General features: G+C 27.6%; 1 protein-coding gene across 6 annotated transcripts in view; it reads left to right on the top strand.

Moving 5' to 3' along the window:
• The window catches only part of LOC122515048 (tropomodulin), a 51,808-nt gene that overhangs the window by 13,341 nt on the left and 28,140 nt on the right, over positions 1–10,327 (top strand). Inside the window, exon 1 of one of the 6 annotated variants that reach the window (XR_006303200.1) lies at positions 1,907–2,108. The exons of the other annotated variants lie outside the window; for them this stretch is intronic. The gene's annotated coding sequence lies outside the window, so the exon portion shown is untranslated. Of the gene's footprint in view, positions 1–1,906; positions 2,109–10,327 lie in introns of those variants that run through there. 6 annotated transcript variants of the gene reach the window in all.

The following is a 10,327-nucleotide window of genomic DNA, read 5'->3' as shown; positions in this document are numbered from 1 at the left end:
AACCTGTCTAGAATAACTAATTATTGTTGTCTAGTTGGTTTTTAAACGTTTCAAATATATCTATCCAATTTCAAATAATAACTAAAAAAACTTTTACAATTACATTTATTTTTTTCTTTTTTGTTTACGTTTTTCGCACAATTGTATCCTATCGGTGTTGCAATAATTTTGTTTCATTTTTCCTGAATCCACTTATTATTATGTGTCGGTGACTTAAAATTAAAAGAAGGAGAAGAAAACAAAAAATAAAAAGCTTTTATAATATAAAGATCGTTTGTGTTGTATTCACGTAACGGTATAATCGCGATTATGATGACATCACTTTCCAAGACCGTACAGTGATATCATTTTGATCATAAAAAGTCAACCGTTTGTTTACTCGTGTTTAACTCAAGAGAAAATAAAAAAAGAAAAAGAAGAAAAAAAAAGATCATTAATTTTATACTAAAGGAACAATTTATCATCGTTATCTCGTAAAGAAAGATAATCAGTAATGGGTGTATCAATAATTAATAATCATGGAATACTCGATAAGAAAAATATTCAACAAATTATTTAACCATCATTCCGTACCTCGGTAAATTAATATCTAAATTTGTTATATTATGTATCATCTAATTTGTTGTGAATATAAATTATTCAATATACTAATATTATATATTAACATTTAAACGTATCGATTATTGGTGTATAATTATTTCTATCATTCAATCATTCAAAATCATTCAAATCAATCAAAAATGATGACTCATTTTCCAAAATATTTTATTATCTATGTATAACCAAAAATAATATTATTTATACGATAAGAAATTTCTCCAAACAAAATATATTGACGATCGGGGTCATTTGACCCCGGTCATGGTACGTGTTTACTGTTAAATAAAAATGATTCAAAGAAAATAATCATATTATTACTAATCGATTAATATTCAATTACCAAATAATAATTTAATTAGTCAATCCAAATATTTATATTTAATATTATTTACATATTTTTTTATTTTATTATTAAAAAGTTAAATAAATAATAAGAATAATTACCCTAATCGGTTAATATAACATTCAATTCAAAATAATAACTTAATCAATAATATAAGAATAACTGATTTAATTATTCAGAAAAAAAACATTTACAGTTTAATACTATTTAAAATATTGATTTTATTATTACAAATTAAATAAATAATAAAAATAATTACCCTAATCGGTTAATATAACATTCAATTCAAAATAATAACTTAATCAATAATATAAGAATAACTGATTTAATTATTCAGAAAAAAACATTTACCATTACTATTTAAAATATTGATTTTATTATTAAAAATTAAATAAATAATAAAAATAATTGCCCAATCGATTCAATACAATATTCAAAAGAATAACTTATTATTTAACACGTAATAAAAATTTATAGTTAACAAACGTAATCAATTTTTTCACAATTCATCAATTTTTAAACAATTTTTAGAGTAAAAATTCTAATAAAAAAAAAAAAAAAAACAAAAAAAATATATAAAAAGATTATACTTTTCCCGTCATCCCAGGGGAGTGAAATATTTCTTAAAGAGGAGTGAAAGTATGTATTATATGAAGTTCGAACAAAGGTAGGACAGAAGAGGAAGAGGAGGAAGAGGAGGAGGAGGAGGAGGAGGAGGAGGGGGAGGAGTCGTCACTTTCCTAAAGACTTTGCCTTTGCTAGTTGGTATCGTGGTGTGATACGATATCCTCTCTCTCTCTCTATCTATATATCTATCTCTCTTTCTCTCTTTTTCCATTGGTTTATACCTTCTTCTTCTTCTCTTCACTCTCGTAGAAGGTTTCCAGCGTACAAACTGAAACGAGACTCGTAGTCGTTTAGTAGAACTTCAGCAACGGAAGAATACTCCTCCTCCTCTTCCCGTTATTCATTATTTTTATTTATTTGTATCTTTTTATCGTTACGATTATTCCAATCGAAATAAAACCCCATGCACTAGTGATAAAATACAAAAATTATTTCATCTTGAGTTTTTCTTCTGATATATATCATCGGAGATTGGTGCTTTTTATATTTTTACTTTTTTTTTCTATCACACATCGATTGGATGTTATAATATTTACGCGTGAGTAAAATTTCATTTTCATATTTTTATCGATTTTAATATCGACACATTTGTGTTTATATTATTATTATTATTATTATTATTATTATTATTATTATTATGATTATTATTATTGTAATATTACTATTATTCTTCATTTATGGTGTACATCAATCGAATAGATTTCAAACAAATGATTACGGTAACACTCTCTCTCTCTCTCTCTCTCTCTCTCTCTCTCTCTCTCTCACTCATTTAAAACCAACCCAAAATATGATCTTATAAATTCTTCCATAAATTGTCGAATTTAATTAAATTCCACTATCCTCCCCGTTCATGAACGATCCAATTGATACGCTTGATTAAAGCTCTCCCCCCTCCCCTCCCCTTCTCACCCCCTTTTTCCTCATTGATGATGGATACATTGTAGCACTTATCGAACCAGACGAATAATTCATTCATTTTGATGTTCGAATAAACCATGCACAAGGTATAATACCATTTTCGATTATTCAGTAACAGCGTTGATAATTACTTCCTATTATATATGTAAAAAGATGACTGATAACTGATCTCAACAGTTAGAATTATTATATTTAACTATACTACGATATGTTTACGACAATAACTATGAAATATGACAATTCTTTCGATACTCATTCCTAAAAAAAAATCCAATTTTGTTGTCTATTTTTAAAAAAATTAACAAAAAATGTTCATTAACAGTAGATTTACGGACTGAGCCAATTTGACTCATTACAAAAATTTGTTTACCATATATATGACTTAAATATTATTTTTTAAAAACATATGTGTTGGTTTTTAGTTACTTAACGATATATACGTAAATATTAATCCTCCATTCAAACAATGTTTGTAAGTCATTAAAAAAATAATGAAAAAAATATCCGTAAATTTAGTGTTAAAAATTCAACGCGACAATACAAATTTTCTTCCCACGTTTGTTTGGATGTTTTTTTTTTTCTTTCAAGCTCTCTCGTTTGTTTGTTTATTTGTGTTTGCTTCTTTTATTATTATTATTATTGTTATTATCATTTATTTCTTTTGTAAAGCTTTACACCGAGGAAGGTTCTAGCGTTTCGTACGTGAATTGAATATTTAAAAAAAGAAAAAGAAAAGCAAATCAATCGTAGGAATTAAAGCACGTAGTATATTTCTAAGAATGATCATCATATATGCGCACGTAACACTCTCATCGATCAATGACCTATCCTAACACAACACCACTGTACAACAGTGAGTATTTCCGTCTGTGCTTGTCGATTTATTTTATGCGACACGCAATCGATTCGCGGCTAACGTTCGATGGAAATGACCAGTTTAAAACTTAAATAAGACGAACAGAGAGAGACAGAGACAGAGAGAGAGAGAGAGAGAGAGAGAGAGAGAGAGAGAACAACACTACCTACTTGTGTTACGAATAATTATTTTGACTTATTTCTGACAGTCAAAGATAATCGAAGATTACACGAATATCCACTTGACTTACGTTTGCAATTAAATCTACAATTCTATTTTACAGTTTATGGTTACTTATATTTACTGATATAACTATCATTATTTCGAACGATAATTAATTTATCCCATTATTACGTTGACGAATGAAATAATTGTAAACCTTCCCCCCCCAAGAAAAAAAAAATGAAATAATAAAACGATGTACATGTAACGAGTAAAATTTCTGTATCAAAAAAGAAAGAAAAAAAAAGAAGAAAAAAATAGAAAGTTAAAAAAGGAATAAAATTGAATTTTAATTGAAAAATCATTTTGGGGGGAGAAGAAGGAAAAGAAACGAAAGAATATTTTTGTAAAATTCTATTTTACAGTACGTGGTTACTTATATTTGCTGATATAATTATCATTATTTCGAACGATAATTAATTTATTCCATTATTACGTTGACGAATGAAATAATTGTAAACTCCCCCCCCTCCCAAGAAAAAAAAATGAAATAATAAAACGATGTACATGTAACGAGTAAAATTTCTGTATCAAAAAAAAAAAAAGGAAAGAAATAGAAAGTTAAAAAAAGGAATAAAATTGAATTTTAATTGAAAAATCATTTTGGGGGGGAGAAGAAAGAAAAGAAACGAAAGAATATTTTTGTAAAAGATCGAACTAATAATCAAATCACGACGATAAATCTATAATTCTATTTTACAGTTCGTGGTTACTTACAATTGTTGATATAATAATCATTATTTCGAACGATAATTAATTTATCCCATTTATTACGTTGACGAATGAAATAATTGTAAACCCCCCCCCTCAAGAAAAAAAAATGAAATAATAAAACGATGTATATGTAACGAGTACAATTTCTGTATCAAAAAAGAAAAAAAAAAAGAGGAAAGAAATAGAAGTTAAAAAAGGAATAAAATTGAATTTTAATTGAAAAATCATTTTGGGGAAGAGGAAAGAAAAGAAACGAAAGAATATTTTTGTGTAAACGATCGAACTAATAATCAAATCACGACGATAAACCTACAATTCTATTTTACAGTTCGTGGTTACTTATATTTGGTGATATAATCATTATTTCGAACGATAATTAATTTATCCCATTTATTACGTTGACGAATGAAATAATTGTAAACCCCTCCCTCCCAAGAAAAAAAAATGAAATAAAAAGATGTATACGTACCGAGTACAATTCAAATATAATGATAAACGTTTCTGTATCAAAAAAAGAAGAAAGATAGAAAATTAAAAAAAAAGAATAAAATTGAATTTTAATTGAAAAATCATTTGGGGGGGAGAAGAAAGAAAAGAAACGAAACGAAAGAATATTTTTGTGTAAAAGATCGAACAAATAATCGAATCACGATGATTCTTTCATTAGAAATACCCCCCCTACCTCCCACCCCACCTCACCGATACCCCCCTTCTTCGTTAACAGTTTTGATCGTGTAACGTTACGTTCGAGGGACGGGATGCAAAACGAAACGCGATAACCGCGTTACGCTTCAAACTACACTCGTTACGGTTATCAAATTAGTATAGAGAGTAACGTGATATAGTAAACGTGCAATTTCAGAATGTAGGTGAGAGAAACATATATATATATCTGTGTATTGTAGGTACCGTGCACGACACAAAATTTACACTCGGGTTTTATCATCGAATGCAACTAAAACGCGTGTTGTTTATTCTCAAACTGTAGAAACTGGTTAAACGAAATTTATACGAATGGTATTGGTGGGTAAGCTTTCGACTAACTTTTACCATTTCATTCCGTGATCCGAACGTCAACCACAAGACGACACAATAACCCAAATGAGAGACGGACTTCCGATCGATAATGTGTGTGTGTGTATGTGTGTGCGTGTGTATTAATATGTTTACACGTATGTACCACGTACGCTTGTAAAATGTACTTTCACAATTCCCAAGAGTTTTCGAGGCCGACTCTCATTACGATTCCTACAAGCTTTGGCACGATGCCATTAAGAATTTGTTTGTATACAAATTAAGAGGTCCCCATTCTAAAAGGGTAACTTGGAAATTACTCTATAAGCATATTTATTTATATCAGTAAATTCGATTGATTTTTATTACATTTTGCAAACGTATATATTTATTATTAGTTTCGGTAATAATTAAAAAAATAATTAAATACTTCTAGCGTAGTAATGTTTTTCTATAAATATTTTTAATAAATAAATTCGATCGATTTTTATTACATTTGCAAACGTACATATTTATTATTCGTTGTAATAATTATTCATTTCGGTAATAATAAAAAATAATAATAATAAAATACTTCTAGTGTAGTAATGTTCTTCTATAAATATTTATCCAATAAAATGAATTGATTCTTATTACATTTGCAAACGTATATATTTATTATTCGTTTCGATAATAATAGTAAAAAAATAATTAAATACTTCGTGTAGTAATGTTTTTCTATAAATATTTTTCCAATAAAATAAATTGATTTTTATTACATTTGCAAACGTACATATTTATAATTCTTTATAATAATTATTCGTTTCGGTAATAATACAAAAAATAGAATACTTATAGTGTAGTACTGTTATTATATAAATACAAACAAATATTGAACTATACTATTTAGTACATTGACACAAATAATTGTAGACTGTATTATTCCTATCGTTTAAGAAAAACAAAAATATTAAATATATATATATAATCTTCTACATACAAATAATCTATTTGTAAAGATAATGAAATAACACTGATAAACAATTTTATTGAACTAACGATAATACGATAACAAAACAGATATCAAATGAACCTCTCGAACAAAAACATTCGTAATAATTTAATTCTAAAAAATTATTATTATATTTTCTTCAATTTTCATGAGTTTCTTATTATTTCAATTAAAAATCAATGAAAAAAAATTCTCTGAAAGATACGATGGGAATCATCAGAACGAGGGGGTGGGGGGGTTTACCGATATGAGGGTTCGTTGAAGAAAGTTTTTTCCTTGAATTTCGAATTGTCGCAAAAATTGTCACAAAAACATTCCTAATAATTTAATTCTAAAAAATTATTAATAAATTTTATTGAATTTTCATGAGAATCGTTGCCGTTCATCACTTGTCATTTTTCTCGCAAGTTTCTTATTATTTTAATTAAAAATCAATGAAAAAAAATTCTCTGAAAGATACGATGGGAATCATCAGAACGTGGGGTGGAGGGGGGGTTTACCGATATGAGGAATATTGTCGAAGAAAGTTTTTTTCCTTGAATTTCGAATTGTCGCGTTATTAAATACGACCGCAAAAACTTATTTAACGATCGATTGCTTTAATATTCCATTTACCGTTTAACGCTTGTTAAAATCTCGACTTATGGCAGCGTAACGTTTTCTTACCGCAGCAATGCGTTTCCTATATACGTGAGATTCGCGGCCAAAGTAACAGTTTCGTAAAACTGTATCGAACTCTTAGGAGTACTGTTATAACAACAGGAAGTTATAATCAATATTACGATATTAAATTCGATTAGATTTATTGTATTCCGTTACGATAGATCTAACAGAAATTCATATAGAAAATTCAATGATTATATTATTCTATATTATAATTATATTCGATTATATATTCAACAACTAAAACAAATGATTAGAAAAAATTGATTAGAAACTACGATCGAATATAAAATCGAAGAAGGGGAAAAAAAAGAAAGAAAGAAAGAAAAACGAGTTTACAGTAGTAGTTTCGTTGAACTAGTTTTAGATAATAGGTAAAAGAATAGAAAAAAATAAAAAAAAAGAAAAGAAAAGATATTACCTGGCGCACGCAATGAGCATCGAAAGGAATATCGAATTTCCGATTTCTACGAGTGATATTGTAACAACAATCCGCACGAGATTCGTTTCTAATGGAACGGGATTTGATTTTTATTTAAATAAAAAATTTAATTCTATTTTAATAATTTTAATTTTAATAATATAATAAATTTAATAATAATAAATTTAATTTTATAATTTTAATTTTATTAATATAATAAATTTAATAATAATAAATTTAATTTTATAATTTTAATTTTATTAATATAATAAATTTAATAATAATAAATTTAATTTTATAATATTAATTTTAATAATAAATTCAATAATAATAATTTAATTTTATAATTTTAATTTTAATATAATAATTTAATAATAATAAATTTAATTTTATAATTTTAATTTTAATAATATAATAAATTTAATAATAATAAATTTAATTTTATAATTTTAATTTTATTAAAATAAAAAAAAAAAAACAAGAACAAAAAATTATAACGAGTAAAATAAATCATTCTTCTTCTTCTTCTTCTTCTTCTTCTTGTTCTTCTTTTTCTTCATCTCGAGAGATAAACGTTTATCGCGAGATTAGACGTAACGTAAATGTAAAATGAACAAAAAAATCAAATCTAATAGAACGAGACGACAAATGATAAATATGTTTTTTTTTTAAAGTTTTGCAAAACAACTCGATAGAATTAGAAATAGAGTGGAATAGAATGAAATGGTAAACACAGATATCGGGTTAGGAAAGTTTGTCCGGTAAGTATGTTCCATATACCAAATAAACGCGAACTAATGACGCAACGTGAATCGTTTCTGCAACACCTTGATGCATTCATTTTACCGTTAGAAAGAGATAGAAACAAATAATATATATATGAGACAGAATGAAACGGCATTATTATTTATATCCAAGTCAATATTAATACTTCGACACCTTCTTCGTAGGTAGAGTTTATTTCTAGATGTTACCTTGACGGATTTCAAACTATTTCTCACATTGACTTATAAGATAACATAACGTAATGTAACGTAATTGCATTTAGGCGCCGCAAATGAATTTCTTTTTTTTTTTTAATATACATTAACAACAACAACAACAACAACAATAAATAATGATTATATATTAGAAAAAAAAGATAAAATGCGAGGGAAAAAGAAAATGAAGAAAATGACGCGTTGAAAATATTTCCACAATGACCTCAAATACCAATGAGATAGACTTCCCCCTCGCCCCCGTCCCCCCCAAACCCCATTCCACCCCTTCTCTACCGATGTTTTGCTAGATGCATCCGTTGCAACATCTCAATGCTATGCATTAACTTTGCATTTTGCTATGCAACTACTACGAGTTGCAGTAGGTGTCGTTTAGTATCCCCCCTCCCCTCCCCCCTCCCCCCTTCCCCCCATCGATGCGAATCAAATTTCTTTCTATTCGCTTTTACGTGTGGGTAGGTGGGTGCGTGCGCGTATGCGTGTCTGTGTGTGCGTGTGTGTATGCGTGCATTAAAGAGAAATTATTTTGTATTTTTTATACAACGTTTGCTTACGTCATCGACGACGACGACGACGACGATTTCGATATTTTCTCCAGTTTCTAAACTTATGATTATACAAATATTTGAAAGAAAAAATGCGAAACGAAAACGACCAGGAGAGGTTGGGAGGGCTGGGAAGATATAAAAAATGAAAAAAAATAAAAAAAAACTTAAAGCAAGTTAAAAAAATTTCCAAGAATTACGTTTAACGTTGTTGATGCGAAAAATAAAAATAAAAAAGTAGAAAAAGCGTAGAAAATATTTGTTTAAACTTGGAAAAAGAAAAGAAAAAAAGAAGAAGAAGAAGAACGTATAAACGTTTAAAACGACTGGAGGGAAATAATAATAATAATAATAACGAAAGTAACTCGTTAGAAAAAAAAACAAATATTTCCTGGAAACGTTGAAGCATTAAAATTCGCGATTTCATCACTCGGATGACAAAAAAATTCGTTTATGTAATTGCGATGGAATCAATCGAATATATATGAATTAAAAGTTAAATATATAATAAATCAAAAATAATCAATCAAAAATAATAAATCAAAAATAATAAATCAAAAATAATAAATCAAAAATAATAAATCAAAAATAATAAATCAAAAATAATAAATAAAAAATAATAAATCAAAAATAATAAATCAAAAATTAATATAAAAAATAATAATAATAATAATAAAAATCAAAGCTTCGTGATGATTTTTTGACGATTTACATGACAAGACGGGACAAGACGAGAGAATAACGGACAATGAACCGGCAAAAGGCAACGCCCCTGTTCACGGCTAAAAACGAGATGAACAAAAATGAATAATAAAAAAAGGAAGGAGAAGGAAAAATAGAAAAAAAAAAACGGTTAGAGATAGGAGAGAAAGAGAAAGAGAAAGAGAAAGAGAGAAGGAAAATAAAAAAAAAAAAAAATAAAACTTAGAAGGAACCAAGAAAGATGTCCGGTGGTGGCCCGTGTGAAAGGTGGGGTATTTTTAGTGCGCTCATTCATTTCTACAATGTCGAGCTTACAGACACCCCAACGTTTTCCTTTAAGCATTTATTTTGGAGAACGATCGCGAGCAGATGTATCGTTCCTGGCTTTAACCTCTAATAAATCCGTACGATTAGTTTTCCTTACCCCACACGAGAGAAAGTAAACGCTATATGGTTGAGATTTAAAAAAAGATAAATAAAAAAAAAGAAATAAAGGGTGAACATTGTAAATGAGCGAAAAGAAAGAGTCCAATGACTTTTAAAATACACACACACACACACACACACATTCGTATATTCGTACATACTCGTACACATTTTTAGTTAAATATTTTAATTAAAAAGTATTTCATATTTGTTTGAGCTAAAGTTTTTTTTTTGGGGGGGGGGGTTAATTTAAAATTCAATTTTACTAATTTTTTTCTTTCTTT

This window comes from Polistes fuscatus, unplaced genomic scaffold (assembly GCF_010416935.1).
Source record: "Polistes fuscatus isolate 324 unplaced genomic scaffold, CU_Pfus_HIC Scaffold17, whole genome shotgun sequence".
Lineage (NCBI taxonomy): Eukaryota > Metazoa > Arthropoda > Insecta > Hymenoptera > Vespidae > Polistes > Polistes fuscatus.
The sequence above is the reverse complement of the archived record's forward strand: the minus strand, read 5'-3'. Positions and strand labels throughout refer to the sequence as shown.